The 16,803-nt window shown below is 42.2% G+C and overlaps 1 protein-coding gene across 1 annotated transcript in view; it reads right to left on the bottom strand.

The window, feature by feature from the left end:
* fstl5 (follistatin-like 5) overlaps positions 1 to 16,803 on the bottom strand; it is a 302,534-nt gene that overhangs the window by 85,864 nt on the left and 199,867 nt on the right. The window lies entirely within an intron of this gene.

Below are 16,803 nucleotides of genomic sequence, written 5' to 3'. Positions count from 1 at the left end.
TCATTGGAGGGGAGGAGGTAGAAATGGTGGAGTCCTACAAGTTTCTTGGAGTTCACATGAACAAAAATAAAGGACTGGTCGGACAACACTGAGGCCCTCTACAGGAAGGGACAGAGTAGGCTGTTCTTCCTGAGGAGGCTCAGGTCGTTCGACGTGTGCAGCCGACTGCTGCTATCGTTCTACCAGTCGGTTGTAGCCAGCGTCCTCTTTTTTGCTGTGGTGTGCTGGGGGGGGGGGGGGGGGGGCAACATCAACTCGAGGGTCTCCAGCAAGCTGAACAAGCTGGTGAAGAAGGCTAGCTCAGTAGTGGGTGGTGAGCTGGATAATCTAGAGGTGGTGGCTGACAGGAGGATGAGGACAAAGCTAGAAGCCATCCTGGAGAACCCCTCTCACCCCCTCTACGAGGAGCTGGCCAGAATGAAGAGCACGTTCAGCCTAAGACTCATCCCCCCCCGACACACCACAAACCGCCTGGGCCGGTCCTTTATACCGGCAGCCATCAGGCTCTACAATAAAGGGCTCGGGCGGCCAGAGCGGCTGGTTCTGCTGCTAGAGTTATCACTGTCTCAACTCGGGACATGAGAACTAGAGACTCACATCAACAACTATCTTAGTTCTATCTTGATTCTTTGCACTAGAGACTCATAACACTGGTCTATCTTGTGTTTGTCCTTTTTATATTACTATTTTATATTTATATTACTTTATTTATTACTTTTTATAGTACTTTATTATTATTATATTTTATATTACTATATTGTACTGTACTGTGAATCTATGCATCCGCCACCCTGTACCCCCCCCCCCCCCATGCTGCTCTGACTTTCATTATTACATTGGTTGCCATTTTGTCACAGGAAAGATTTGCCTCTAGGATGGAACCCAGGTATGTAATTTCATCTTTCCTTGTGACAATATTGTCCATGCTGCTCTTCCTACCCTGCAGCTCCGTCTAGTTAGCCTCACAACCAAGTCAATGGGGCCTACGCTACAATCTGTACAATCCCTCAAATGAACATTGAAACCAGTACAGTACAGTGCACAAAAAGTACAGATGCAGCTCTTAGGACTCGGCTCCGCACTGCTACTGCGGTAATCATGCACCATTAACCTGGCAGTGCTGTTAACAAGGTGTTAACGACGCTGCGCCCTTGCAGTAGAGGTGCGATTTTTAACAGCTGCATCTGTAGCTTTCAACGTTTATTTACAGACCGGAGCGCGGAGCTGTGGATGCGTGCATTGTGCTGAGAAAGGACTATGCTGATCGACAGCATCACTGGCCAGTTGTAAATAGAGCTAAGGGCAGGGGTGCAAAAAGTACCCAGAAATTATACTTAAGTGAAAGTATGGGTACCGTCTCAAAATCGTACTCAAGTAAAAGTCAGAGTATCTGGCTAAAAACACACTTGAGTAAAAGTCAAAACGTTTCTACTTTTAAATGTACGTAAGTACTAAAAAGTAAAAGTAAAAACTTGTTTTTATTCCGGGGCAATGAAATGTTCCGTTTCGTCCTCTTCATCACTCGTACTATCGTTTGTGGCCATCTTCTGTAGCTTGTCAATCTGATTGTCTATTCTTCTGATGGTGTTTAATCAAAGATCCCCGCTTTTTAGTCTTGCACAAGGTCCAATCAGCATGGGTATGTGCGGGTTCATTTTCCATTGATGGGGATTTGATTGGCTGTTTTTAAATAAAGTGTGGCCGCAGGATTAATAACGTTAACGTTAGTTTGGCCAGAGAAACAAATATACTAATTAAAATAGTTGGACCTGCAAGATTTGTACTTTGTAATTTGTAGGTCTGCATTAAGGAGTAAAAAGTATGTTTTTTTTCTCTGAAATGTAATTGCGTAAAAGTACAAGTATACAAACCTAATAATACGTATAATAATAATAAGTACAAATCCCCCAAAACAGTACTTAAGTATTGTAATGAAGTACAATTACTCAAGTACTTTACACCCCTGTAAATAGGGCTAAGGGTCCTTTAACTACTTTGTAAGAGTTTTTGTATTTCAAGTTCTTTGCAAAGAAACGTAATAGCATCAATCAAAATCAATCTAATCCGAGCGAATGGGTTGGACAGGGAGTGAAACACTGTTGAAGACAGACTTCATATTTCAAAATGCACTACACTTCCCTACATTTGGATCAACTGGATGAATCAAGATAACTGCTGTAGCCCCTGAACAATGTGACTCTATACTGGACAGAGTCTGGATTAGCAGAGCTTCTGCTGCTGCAGAGGCGTGGTGGCATGGCTGCAGATGCTGTTTCTTTTATGGTTATGTTCAATGAGGCTGTGTAATGACTCAGCACATTAAGTGCATTTTGTAAATTAATGGAGAATTAGGTGCATACAACAAATACATAAGGTAATCTGTAATAAAACACTGTGATGCACATTATGTCGTTCAAGCTGGTCTTCGTGTGGACTTACAGCTACGGTATAGTTCCGGCAATTCCTACAGCATGGAATAGGCTGAACTATTCAGTATTCTATCGTGTGTGTGTGTGTGTGTGTGTGTGTGTGTGTGTGTGTGTGTGTGTGTGTGTGTGTGTGTGTGTGTGTGTGTGTGTGTGTGTGTGTGTGTGTGTGTGTGTGTGTGTGTGTGTGTGTGTGTGTGTGTGTGTGTGTGTGTGTGTGCAGTGTTCGAATTATGAGGGGGCCAATGGGGGCTCAGCCCCCATAGCTATAGTCTGAGCCCCCATAGTCAAGACCCCCTGTGGGGGTCTCTCAAAAAAATTATATAATCTTTTTTTTTTTTTTTTTTTTTTATATATATGTACGAATTATTATTTATGTTACCTAAATAAATTGTTAATAGATCATATTTTTATTTTCAGTTTTTAAAAGAACAGAGTAATTAATGTTGTGGAATAGGCTGCATTTCACATCCAAGCCGATTATGCGTCGCCCATGAGCGTCGCCCATGAGTTTAACGCTACTCCAACCTAGTGAAGAAGAAGCAGACAATTTGTCCCTCGGAAATAGAGTAAATGTATGTATGTAACACAACAACTAGACATATATAAATAAACAATAAACCTCAAATGTGCAGACAGACAGAACCGAAGAGAGAACGAGTGAAGAGGAAAAACTCAGCTGCAGGGAGCGGGCGTGATGGGTCTTCTGGATTCTGGACTGACATGAGACACTTTAGAGCTGTAGGAGGAAAAACTGAGGAAGTTGTTGTTACTGTTGTTTACTTGATGTAATGTTGCTGCTTATTTGGTAACATGCTGCTGGTATTTTGATCATTGTATAGTTTTTGCATTTTGACAGATTTGTGGGAGAAAGTGTTAAGAAAAACGTAATAATTGCCACTTGAGATGATGCAATCTATAGCTTGATGTAATGGCTTCTGATAATGCAGAGCTCTAATTGCAGATGTTGTTATTACTCTCGTGGTCTGAGATAGAAAAGGCATCAACCCCTGGCTGCCTGTCTGACACTTTAAGTCATCATGATGTGGCGGCTGTAGCTCAGGAGGTAGAGCTATAGTCGTCACCACTCACTTTGGATAAAAGTGGTCAGTGGTTTGAATCCCGGCTCTTCCGGTCTGCATGTCGGCGACGTGCTGCAGTAGTTACTTTTCTTCTCGTTGTTCTAAGAAGATGCTGCTACTTCTAATTTATTTTTCATTCAGTTCTCTTGATTACCTGTGCACATTTGTTTATAACATTATTTATTTTGATTTATACAAGTATTTATTTTATGTTCATTTTATTATCAGATGATAATGTTACTTACTGTATCCTGATAAATGCTGCTGTTGTGCCATACAACTATTTATTTTCCATTCGATTATTTAGTTAGTTTTTGATTTATAAGTGCAGAGACAAATACATGTTAATTCAAGTTCATACATTTTGGTCTAATTTTTTTAATTAAATTGTTGTATTTTATCAGGTGCAAAATGCAATTAAGTAAATATGGCATTATATATCAGAGGTGAGTAATAAAATTAATGAGACTGAATAATGACATCACACAATAGTCTAATGACTGTTGTGTGATGTCATTATTACTTAGTATTAGACTAATCCTAATGAGATATTCCTCTGATTATGACTTCGAAAACAGCCACAATTTCAGGAAAAAAATTGTAAAAAAAAAAAAAATCAGGTGGCCCCCATAGCTCTCAGATGATAATTCGAACCCTGTGTGTGTGTGTGTGTGTGTGTGTGTGTGTGTGTGTGTGTATCTTGTTTATAAGTGTGGACAAATCTAGACAATTTTAAGACTCCACACACGGAATCACGACACGCTACCAAATTAAGACATTTCTGATGTCCTGATTTAGTTTGACAAGCTATTGTAGTGTGCTTGTTAAGGTTAGGGTTAAGGTTGGGGTATGGGGTTATACACGTAAGTCTATGTAATGTCCCCATAATTCACATAAATAAACGTGGGTGTTTGGGCGTGTATGTGAGACATATTTTCAAAGGATATTTGTGCCCCTGGTGTAATGCAGTTAAATGTTCCAGAGAAAGATTATTTATAGCTTAGAATGGGAAACACTGGGCAAAACTCAGAGGCTGTTCTGTGAGTGGTCACTCCATGTGCGGCTATGTGCCCAGTTCTTCGATGAGATGACGGACACAATGCCATTACTCAACCATCCTTCGGTCCTGTTATGTAACTCTCCCCGCGTGAGCGTGCTTTTTAATTTTCCTCCTGGGTAATAAGCATCAGAGCAGAAGGATACAGTGACTCAATTTGTTCTGCTCCTGAGGGCATGAAATACAAAACCTAATGAAAAGAGGAGGTCTTGGAAAACAGTGTTAGCTCAGCACAGCCCCGAGAACGAGGACGAGACCGGCTTCAATTACTCTACGCCCGCAATGACCCTCTTAGCCATCGATTATGAATGCTGTTTAACCTTCGTCTGCACTTGCTGCGTTGGCCTCCCTTGCTGTTTTTCGTTGAACCGTGGACTCCGATAACCCAATGTGTTCCATGCAGTAATTGTACTTTGTTACAATACTTAAGTACTGTTTTTGGGGATTTGTACTTTACTCAAGTATTATTAGGTTTGTATACTTGTACTTTTACTCAATTACATTTCAGAGAAAAAAACATACTTTTTACTCCTTACATTTAAAATGCAGACCTACAAAGTACAAAGTACAAACACCTGCTATCAGAAGAATAGTCAGAGTGACAAGCTACAGAAGATGGCCACAAACTATAGTACAAGTGATGAAGAGGACGAAACGGTCGGCGTGGATGGACAAGACGAGCACCCATGGCCCTATCTCCATGAAAAGTTTTAACTTTTTAGTAGTTAAGTACATTTAAAAGTAGAAACTTTTTTACTTTTACTCAAGTGTGTTTTTAGCCAGATACTCAGACTTTTACTTGAGTATGATTTTGAGATGGTACCCATACTTTCACTTACGTATAATTTCTGGGTATTTTTTTACACCCCTGCATAGGTAAGCCTCTTCAGACGGCGTGTCTGAGTCTCCCTCGGCCCTCTGATAAGCCCTGGCAAACCATTCCCAGGATTACAATGAACATTCAAGATGAATAAGACTTACTCGTTTGAGACATACTGGAGACAGCCCAAATGTAGATCTTTATATGTCGGAATATAAATTTAAAAAAAATCTTGGTCTGTGGAAGAGAGGGCCAGGAAGAAAGTATTGAAGCAAATTGATGTTGAATAATTTCTTTTGAAGCGAATTAATTCTTAAAAACAATTCAATCATTTGAAGGTCCCATGTTGTGAGGAACCTTTAATATATACATTTAAAGGTACAGACACAGAAGCAGCCCAGTGAGGACAGGACAGGAACAGAGTATAGTGTTTAGGGGGCCGCAAAGACCTATTTAACTTGTTGAAAATAACTACTACAACCTTTAATCTTTGCCTTTTGGACGTGTGGAGACTTTCATTATTGCTAGCGCACCTTCCATCATGCAGACAAATCAAAATCAATGGGACCTTGTCCTTGTGTAACCAAATCAAGTTGAGTAATCAGTGCCGATAACTAGCCCTAGTGGGAAAATTGCTTTCTTTGGAAGAAATGTTTACAAGATATATAAATAAATAGATATAGATAGATAGATAGATAGATAGATAGATAGATAGACAGACAGACAGACAGACAGACAGACAGACAGACAGACAGACAGACAGACAGACAGACAGACAGACAGACAGACAGACAGACAGACAGACAGACAGACAGACAGACAGGCAGACAGACAGACAGACAGACAGACAGACAGACAGACAGACAGACAGACAGACAGACAGACAGACAGACAGACAGACAGACAGACAGACAGACAGACAGACAGACAGACAGACAGACAGACAGACAGACAGACAGACAGACAGACAGACAGACAGACAGACAGACAGACAGACAGACAGACAGACAGACAGACAGACAGACAGACAGACAGACAGACAGACAGACAGACAGACAGACAGACAGACAGACAGACAGACAGACAGACAGACAGACAGACAGACAGACAGACAGACAGACAGACAGACAGACAGACAGACAGACAGACAGACAGACAGACAGACAGACAGACAGACAGACAGACAGACAGACAGACAGACAGACAGACAGACAGACAGACAGACAGACAGACAGACAGACAGACAGACAGACAGACAGACAGACAGACATACAGACAGACAGACAGACAGACAGACAGACAGACAGACAGACAGACAGACAGACAGACAGACAGACAGACAGACAGACACATAGCTACAACATAGCATATATATACAGACACAGACAGACAGACAGACAGACAGACAGACAGACAGACAGACAGACAGACAGACAGACAGACAGACAGACAGACATACATACAGACAGACAGACAGACAGACAGACAGACAGACAGACAGACAGACAGACAGATACGGCAGACTTGATATAATTTACAGTAACCATTTGTACGCCCAACAGTATATCAGCCTTTAATTTCATAAAAGAGCAAACACGTCTCTTGTGTTGCCTGTGATGTGTCATCATCAGGCTTCATCCAAGCAAATGCCTCTTGTCATGACAGCGACCATCATTTGTATTGATCTTGAGAGAGAGAAGGAAACTTTGAGGGCTTAAACGGTACATGAAACATAATAGCCAATGTCAATACAGTCTAAATGATTGGCCCAGGGGATTCACAACATGACACAAATCTTCCAAAGGGACTTGTTTAATCGGTTTAATCCCGTTTTGTATGTGACAAAGTCATCACGCTGACAGTCATAAAGTTGAAAAATCAGGAACTGAGAGACAGACTTTGAACAAATATATTCACGCTGTTGATGGCAGGGTACAGTAGTCTCCAGTTCCTAACATATATTTTAGTGTAGAAACATGAATGGTGCCACCAGTGATTTGCAATTGAAACAACTGTCATAATTAGCTATATGTATGGTGCACGTTAGGAACTGGAGACTGTATATCCCCTAAATGCCCCAGATCCTAAATGATGCTCTTTGACCACACGCCTATTCTAATCAAATAGTTTGTCCTGCCCACTGTCTTTATACAGCTTTTTTTTTAAAACCGTGGTCATTAGATGCCACACGTGAGGTTTAGTGAGAATCAAATGAACGCGTTTTTGAGAAATCGAAATAGCGACCACATTGTTTTATGTAATATCAACACAAGGAAGGCGGCGGGGCCTGATGGAGTCCTGGGACGGGTGCTCAAGGACTGTGCGGCTGAACTAGCTCCAGTTCTCACCACCATCTTCAACCTGTCTCTGGGCTCATCCTGGGTCCCCGCATGTCTCAAGGCAGCAACAATAGTCCCGGTTCCCAAGAAACCAAAAGTCAAAGACCTGAACAACTACAGACCTGTGGCACTCACCCCTATCGTTGCAAAATGCTTTGAGAGACTCGTCATGAAACACATTAAAGCCACCATACCGCCATCATTAGACCACAACCAGTTTGCCTACCGGAAGAACAGGTCAACAGAGGATGCTATTGCCATTGTGTTACACACTCTGCTTAAACATCTAGAGCACAGGCACACATATGGAAGACTCCTTTTTGTTGACTTTAGTTCAGCTTTTAATACCATTCTACCCAACAAGCTCCACAGCAAACTATACAAACTTGGACTGAACACCACACTATGTAATTGGATCTTGGACTTTCTAACGAATCGCACACAACATGTCAGGATTGGCAAGCACATCTCCCCACCCTGCCCATTAACACCAGGGCCCCTCAGGGGTGTGTGCTCAGCCCACTTATCTATACACTTTTCACTCACGACTGTTGCTCCTCCTCTCCATCTAACCTCATAGTTAAATTTGCAGACAACACAACAGCTACTTGGCGTCATCAAAGGAAATGATGAGACCTCATACAGGAGGAGGGAGGTCGAGAGACTAGTGGAGTAGTGCGGGTAATCACAACCTTGCTCTCAACTCCACGAAGACCGAGGAAATGATTATCGATTTCCGCAGGACTGGTGACCTCAGCCACTCTCCACTCCTCATTGGAAGTGAGGAGGTGGAGAGGGTTTAAAATGTTAAGCTTCTGGGCGTGACTTTGACTGTTTTGACCTGTCCTGGGCAGGCACGTTGGAAGGGGGGGTGCGGGGGGTGCGGCAGCACCCCCCCCCCCTCAGTTATTGCAAATAATTTAAAAAAGAATTATATCAATTTTTTTTTTATGTTTTTCTTTTTATGACAGTATTTATATATTTGTATATTATATACTGTAACTGATAACTGTAAGACTGTTATAAGTTTATCCTGCTCAAAGCCACAACTACTACTGTACGTACACAATCATACGTGTAAAACCGACAAGATTGCAGCAGAGTAGATTTCCGAGTGATGACAGACTGTCACAGACTGATTGAATGACAGGTGAAACAACTAATTGTATTCACCTCCCGTGAATGGGGTGTTATGGCAGCTGATGATGGAAAGAGTGCGCACCGAGTCTGATCCCGAGTTGAAGAATTGGCTCCAAAAGAGAGACAACTGGATGTTCAACAACATCCAAAACGAAATCTTACAGCTGTTTGCCCATGATATTCAGCGACAAATTAGAGGCAAAGCATCCAAAAGCCCATTCTTTGGCTTGAGCGCTGACGGAACCACTGATGTCACTGGAAAAGAACAATTCTCGTGTAATATACAGTTAGCCGATGACAACTTGGAAGCTCAGAATTTCTTTTGGGGTTTTTACAATGCCGAGACGCTGTTTTTGTGTATAAAAGACATTCTTTTACGCCTCAACCTGCCCATGGAGAGGCTGATAGGATACTGTTTTGACGGGGCCAGCAACATGTCTTGGGGGTACAGGCTAGACTAAAGGAAATGTGTCCCGACTCTGTTTTTCTCCACTGCAAAAAAAAAATTTAAAAAATCTCAAAGGCCGCACCCCCTACCGATTTAAAGTTCCAACGTGCCTGGTCCTGGGGGATCAACATTACCTCTGCTGTGGGGAAAGCACAGCAACGCCTTTTCTACCTACGGAATCTTAAATGGGCAAAACTCCCACAGGGACTGATGGCTAACTTCTACCACTGCGCAGTAGAGAGTGGGCTCACGGACTACTGGTGTGGTTCTCCAGCTGCACCAGGGCAGAGAAGGAGGCCCTCCACACACAGGCACAGAGTGGTCAAGACTGCAAGGAGGATCACTGGAGCTAGCATTCCAGATATCTCCACAGTCTTCACCTCCCGCTGCCTACGTCGTGTGAATAACATCCTACAGGACCTGGGCCCTGTTTCTCGTACCTGGTTCAACTAAGTCGATCAAGATGTCATTATCCAGATTCAGTTAACCCGATGTTCGAAGCCGGGATTTTCCTGTTCCTCGAAGGTGGATTCAGTCTCGTTAACTCGATTCAGACTTGAGACTCAGGCTAAGTGCGCGCGGCCGCTTTAGGTGAAAAGCCAGCACGTATCGATGGCAGAGATCCTGATTCTCTAATGGCATTGATTGATTAATTGATTTAAAACTTTATTGACAGATTGCAATACGGCTCAATCGCCTCGCCGACAAGTTAAATGCGTTATCTATAGGCTAATTTTAAGTCCCTCATTACCTCAATCAATCAGATTATATTTCTTTAAACTTGCCTGCTGGATTGAATAATCAAATGAGATCTTGCTAGCGAAAATAATTAGTTAAACTGTTATATAGAATTACGATACGGCTCTCTTACCCATTGATTGATGTATAGTCGATATTTTACTTATCTCCACTGTGGTCTAACGGATTGTTCTTTTGACTTTCACGCAGACGACCGGGGTTCGAAACCCTAGTCTTTTCCTTCTTTTTGCAATATAGGAATAATTCAATTTGGTGCACGTTGAGAGCTATATAAAGAATGACATCCTCAATGCATGTAGATTTATAATATTTTAACTTAAAACCAGGCTACTTTGGCGTATAATCATTAATATTATATTCAAAAAAATTATATTGGAAACACAGGGTTTTGAACACCGGTCGCTGGGTTGGCAGGCTTGAGCACTACCGCTGGGCCACTGTGCCAGATGGGATAAATTCATTGTTTATACATTAATGAACGAGAGACCCGTGTTTAGAATATTCTTTATTTTGAATGAAGTTTTATTTCTTTATCCTCATTCATTAATGTGACGTCAACGGCTCATTCAATTTCTCAAATCCGTCAAACAGCGCATCTCATCAGACATCTTAATCCCAGTTACAATTAAAATAACCACGTCATAATGTGTACATCGCACCGAGCGAGCGCCACGGTATATATAACGTGCATTATTTAGGACAAAGTGAATTTAGTATCAGCATTTTGGGTCTATTTTACATTTCAAAAGCCCCCTCTGGAAGAATGGAGCACAAAAACGTAATTCAGAATGGTATAATGCAGATCGTAGACTGTGGGAATAATTTCAGGAAACGGGCTGTCACTTTTTTGCGGGGGCGTGGCGATGGTTCAGGCTAACTTGAACTTAAACTCTGCTTTCGACCAGGCTCAAACTTTTGGATCTGTTGTCATGGTGATTTGGAAAATCCACGTACGGGGAATCGGAAAGTCCGGCTAACTCAGTTATCCAGTTAAAGTTATCCGGCTAACTCAGTTATCCAGGTACGAGGAACGGGGCCCAGTTCTTGGGACATTGATATTATTGATATTATTATGTATATATTCAGTATGTTTGTATGCCAGTGGTGATGCTCTAAACTAAATTTTGTTGTACCAACAATGACAATACAGATTCTATTCTATTCTATTCTATGTATTACTTTCATATTAATAATGTAACCAAATGGATTTAAACCTGGGAACATAGGATTCACAGGCGGCCGCACTAACCAGCTGAGCTAAAGGGTCAGGCCTGTTAGCAGGTGCTGGTTGACTCATTCGTAGTTTACAGTCATCCTCCCTCTGAGAAGTGCATCCTTGCGTGTTCTTTCGTCCATGAGATCCCACCCCCATTGCTACCTGAACCTGGATACAGATTCACAGGGCAGTGAGATCCCACCGATGTCACCAATATAACCGAATGGATTTGAGCCTGGGACCATAGGATCCACAGGCGGCTGCACTAACTAGCTGAGCTAAAGGGTCCAACCTGGTTGACTGCGACCGACTCGTTAGTAGTTTACTCCTGTTTACTTCCCTTAAAAAGGAGGGGTAGCAATTTCTGAGAAGAGTGAGCTTACATGTCCAGCAGAAATAGAACAAGCTCTGCATCACCTCTCAAGCCCGGCACAGTGTGCTCTGCATGCGCAACAAAGGTCTTCCACTCAAGCTGGATATTTATTTATGTATTTATTATTTATTTCCAAAAATAAAAGAAATTGTAATATAACAATTAAATAATAATAGTGAATAATAATGAATTGATAATAATAATAATTCATCATCATCATAATAATTAATAATAATAATTCATAATAATTAAACATATATTTCCCAGCCTCTGATCGGCAGGTGGTTTTGCACACTGTGGGCCTGATTTACTAAGATCGCAAACAAAGAGTACTAAATTGCGTGTTAATTCTAAAAGTTTGCATGTTAAGGGGCGCCCTCGTGGCGCATACCATAGTGCCTCGTGCACCTACGCGGCCGACCCGGGTTCGATCCCAGCTCCCGTCGTTATTTGTCGCATGTCCTCGCCACCTCTCCTCCCGTTCGCCCTCTCCTCTGTCGGTCCTGCGTGGCCAATAAAGCTCTAAAAATCCTAAAAAAAAGTTTGCACGTTTGATTGGTCTACGTTTTGTAGGTGATTAGATTCGATTCGATTGTGCAAATGTAACAGTAAAGTGCAATAGTAATGTACAATGTACATGTGATTAAACTGGGTATAAAATATATAAATTAGTACTACTGAGTGTAGTGCTAATCAGATGTATGTACAGAGTTGTAATAGTAATATGTCCATATACAGGTATAAAGACAGTATGGTCATACTGGCCAGCAGCGTAACTAGTAAGAGTAGGATATGTACAGGATATAGTATCCACAGATATGTAAAATGATTATGTGCAGGTAAATACAGACAGGTGTGGATAGATACATACAGTGATAATAAAATATATGGTATATACAGCATTTGTACATCATACAGAGTTATGGGTTACAATATATGCAGGTGTACAAGGTATATTCAATATCAACTAAGAAATTGCATAAATGACAACGGATGCCAACAAGGAGGTGACAGCAGTATTTAAATGTGTTAAGCGTGCAGACATGAACACAGGTCATGTCTGCACCCAACAACAGTACCCTGGTCCACCTGTTTGAGGTGGTCTTAGTCCATCTCCACGTGAACCTTGGAGTGGTTTGTTTGCGCTGTGAATGCAAACCAAACCATAGAAATCATGCATGTATGCAGCAGTTTTTGTTGACATTTCCCATATATTTCCAAACGTGTGATTTTTCATCAGCATAACGTTATTATATTCGCCGCTGGTATTGTTCAAAATAGTCAAATAATGTTGTGATACTAAACAAATACATTGCATGCATAATTCAACCACCATCGTGTTTGTCGTCGAAAAGTAAAAAGCATGTGGAAGACTGCCTGCCAGGCAGAGGCTGGGGAATATGTTTTATTATAAAAGAAAAAAAACTCTGCTGGTGCCTCTGGTAGTCTGTGGGAAAACTCTGTTGCCGGGGCGCAGGGCATGGACAGTGATGCAGAGCTTTCTTTCTTTCTGCTGGACAGGTATATATCATGGCTTTAGGTAGAGAGACAGCCAGGCAGACTGTATCATAGCTTTAGGTAGAGAGACAGCCAGGCAGACTGTATCATAGCTTTAGGTAGAGAGACAGCCAGGCAGACTGTATCATAGCTTTAGGTAGAGAGACAGCAAGGCAGACTGTATCATAGCTTTAGGTAGAGAGACAGCCAGGCAGACTGTATCATAGCTTTAGGTAGAGAGACAGACAGGCATGCTCTATCATACTGTAGCTTTAGGTAGAGAGACAGCCAGGCAGACTGTATCATAGCTTTAGGTAGAGAGAGAGCAAGGCAGGCTCTAGCATGGCTTTTGGTAGAGAGGCAGCGCATGTATATGAAAGGAAGCAGAATATCCCCAGAGATCCAGGCAGCAGGGGGTCTTGAAGGAGGCTCACCAGGTTGGTCCACCTCCTCTGTGGCTGATTTATCAGAGGAGGAAATGGCCTTGGCTCCTCTTTTTGGTCTAAATTGGGGCTGGAGGGCTTGTCCCCTCGGGAAGGATCAACCTTCACCATCCACCCTGTAATTAGTGATTAACGATAGAGTCCATGGCTTTTGATTTACTCCAGACTGCTCCCATAATGGGATGTTGGTCAGTGCCACTGATGGAGGTAGATCACCTATGGCACTGTAAGGAACCTGTTTGTCAGGGGAAATGGTCTGGGCCTGCAGGAAGTTGCAATGGGCCCAGAACCAGGGAAGACAAATTGCACCAGGGTTGCTTAGCCAACCCCCTTACTCCATTATCCATCACACCCTATCACTCTCTTTCTCATGATACTATAAACACATCCACCTTCTTTTCTCTCCTATTCCACGTCTTTCTCGTTACTACCATCTCAACGTTCCCCTTTCTCTTCCTCTTCCTGTGATGTTTGCAGGGACTTGGTACTGAGATCTGACAGCACGTGGAATGGTCACGATTGCGTTTGAAGTGGAGATGAGATGTCTTTTCCCCCGGACCCCCCCCGTTCATTGATGTCAGGGGTTTTCTCTACCCAGACTCAAAGGAGAGATCCACCCATGGCGGCCACTCGCACGTGTTTTTCCCCGTGATCTCAGGGCAGTTTGTCAATATTTGTGAACTCTTTCCCAATGCTGGGGTCCCGAGAATCAACTACTGTACATTGTGGTGTCGTGAAAAGACACTTTCTTTAACAGCTCGTTTAGCGAGTAATGGAAGGCTCGCTTTGTGGACTGTTCCATTGAGATTCTGCACCCAAGTGAGCTTTTGTAGTTTTGCTAAAGGTTCTGAAGGAAAATCACCGTGGGTCCTGTAACAAAGTCTGCTGCTCATTGCAAATGGAGAACCGGGAATTGTCACTAGATGTTTTCATAGACTTCTTGTCTTTCTTGTTTCTGCCAAGGAAACTATGAGAAACACACTGTATTAAGCTTGCAAATGGAATCCGTTTTAATTCATTAATAGGACAACGTTGGAATCTCAATGGATTCCTCAGGTCTGGGATCCATTGGGATCGAAACGTTGTCCGTGAACCGCATGGAGTTCTTAAAGGTTTTTCTCAAAAGTGTCTGATAGCTGTGAAGTTTATTCCATTGTGGTTTCACAAGAATAGGATTAAGCGTTTCATGTCGATGTGTTTTCGCTCTCTTAATATTTTACCCACCCTGTCAATCATCGTTAAGCAGCCTTCTAAAACTGCTGCAGTTATGACAGAAAATCCAGTAGGATCAAAATAAAAGGAAGAGAGAAGGAAGGAAGAAGACAGATTTTATTCACAATATTAAATGATCCTAAACTCATTTTAACATTTTAAAGGGACACCGCTGGCAACATTGTGAGACTTAAATTTGACTCACTGTGAGTGCTGTAAAGTAGGCCTATAATCATCTATGGAGACTGTTCAGAGACCAACAGAAAGCAATTGATGTGCACATTTGGAAAACCCCACCAGTGTTCTCTGAACTGTGTTCTTTAATTTGCTAGATGTATTTCTTGATTAAAGTTCATATAACACAGATGTGTTGGGTGTTAGTGTGATTCTCCAAGTCTGGCACCAATCAGGGCATTAGAATGCTGCCATTATGATGTAATATCCCTCCTGAATTCTGTTGCTAGGGAACAGTTTGGACGCAAGTGTATTTCCAGTCAGTTATTGCATCAGTCAACATTGCAAGAGGATGTATAATCTTGGTAAATGGTAAATGGACTGCATTTATACAGTATAGCGCTTTTATCCAAAGTTTTATCCAAAGTTTTATCCAAAGTTATCTTTAAGTTTACAACTTAAAGGAACATGCCAACATTTTGGGAAATTAGCTTACCGTCTTCTCCAGAGAGAGACAATAAGATAGATACCAGTTTCCTCTCTGTGCGTTCAGTAGAAAGCTATCTGGCTGCATGTTAGCCTAGCTTAGCACAATGAATAGAAGCGGACAATACCGGCCTAGGCATTGTCCAACTAACACCTCTCCCGAAGGCAACCGGTCATGTCCGCTCAATGTTGGCGTGTTCCTATAAGCCTCACATTCACCCATTCACTCACACATGTGCACACTGCAGCTACTTGGACTCGGAATCGAACCTTCTGATTACCAGATGAACCGCTCTACCTCCAGAGCCACTGTTGCCCGATACTTGGGTCTGTTTAGAATGTTTATGTTGTCAAGATGAAATCGTTCATTATTTCCACCCCTTTTCCACGGCAGTGGCAATGTGAAAGGTAGGCTGAGATTTACCAAAACATATACACTTTATTATACATCTATGCACACAATTTGTTAAATACGGGGACAATTTCTGGTAGTGGCTAGAAGTCAAAACTACACCGGTACGGCACATAAAGAACATATATGATATATACATTAAAGGTGCTGTAAGTGGTATTATTTTGTAAAAATAAGTGTACATACATTCCAACAACCATCACTGATTGGATAAAGTGGGAACGGGATACCAGAAAATGTTACTGAAATCAGTGCTGTGTAGAGCTATTATTTCAACATGTTGAGCATGTTTTCTAACAAACAAAAAAATTACCACTTACAGCACCATTTAATTAAAAACGTAATTTTAAATTTGTTTAATTTGTTTATGCTCGTAAACCGGGCCCATAGTAGAAAGGTTCAACAAATGATGTTATTGGTGCTTTACCACCAGCTGATCCACCTGCTTTCCAGAGCATCTGTTGAGGTGATCCTGTGGGATAGCCACGCATTAGCATGCAACACAGCCCAGAAGCAAACCCTAATTGGACAATTTTTTTTCATGGCTATCTCGTGGAAAACAACGATTGGAAAATGCCCCTATCTCACTCCAATGTGTACATCAGAGGGCACTTTCGATTCACCATAAATATGCCATAATCCGGCTATGCCATAGTTTCTTCACCATCCGCTGATCCCACCGTCCCCGGCTCTCCACTCTATAATTTTTTGTGTGAGGGGGGCAGTCAATTTAGTTTCAAGTGAGGCCTATTCCTTATCATGTGACTTCACTATGGTGAGTCAGAGCCCTGACACACCAGTCGTGCGCGAAGGCAGGCGGGCGGGCGGGCGACCAGCGCTTCACTTTCGCTCCCATGTTTCGCGACTTGTGGGGTGGAAGCGATCGTTTTCGCTTTGGTTGGATTCAGAGGCGTGCGCC

The sequence above is a fragment of the Notolepis coatsorum genome, assembly GCF_963971535.1.
Source record: "Notolepis coatsorum genome assembly, chromosome: 16".
Taxonomy (NCBI): domain Eukaryota; kingdom Metazoa; phylum Chordata; class Actinopteri; order Aulopiformes; family Paralepididae; genus Notolepis; species Notolepis coatsorum.
Note: the sequence above shows the minus strand (reverse complement) of the source record. Positions and strands in the feature narration are given on the sequence as shown.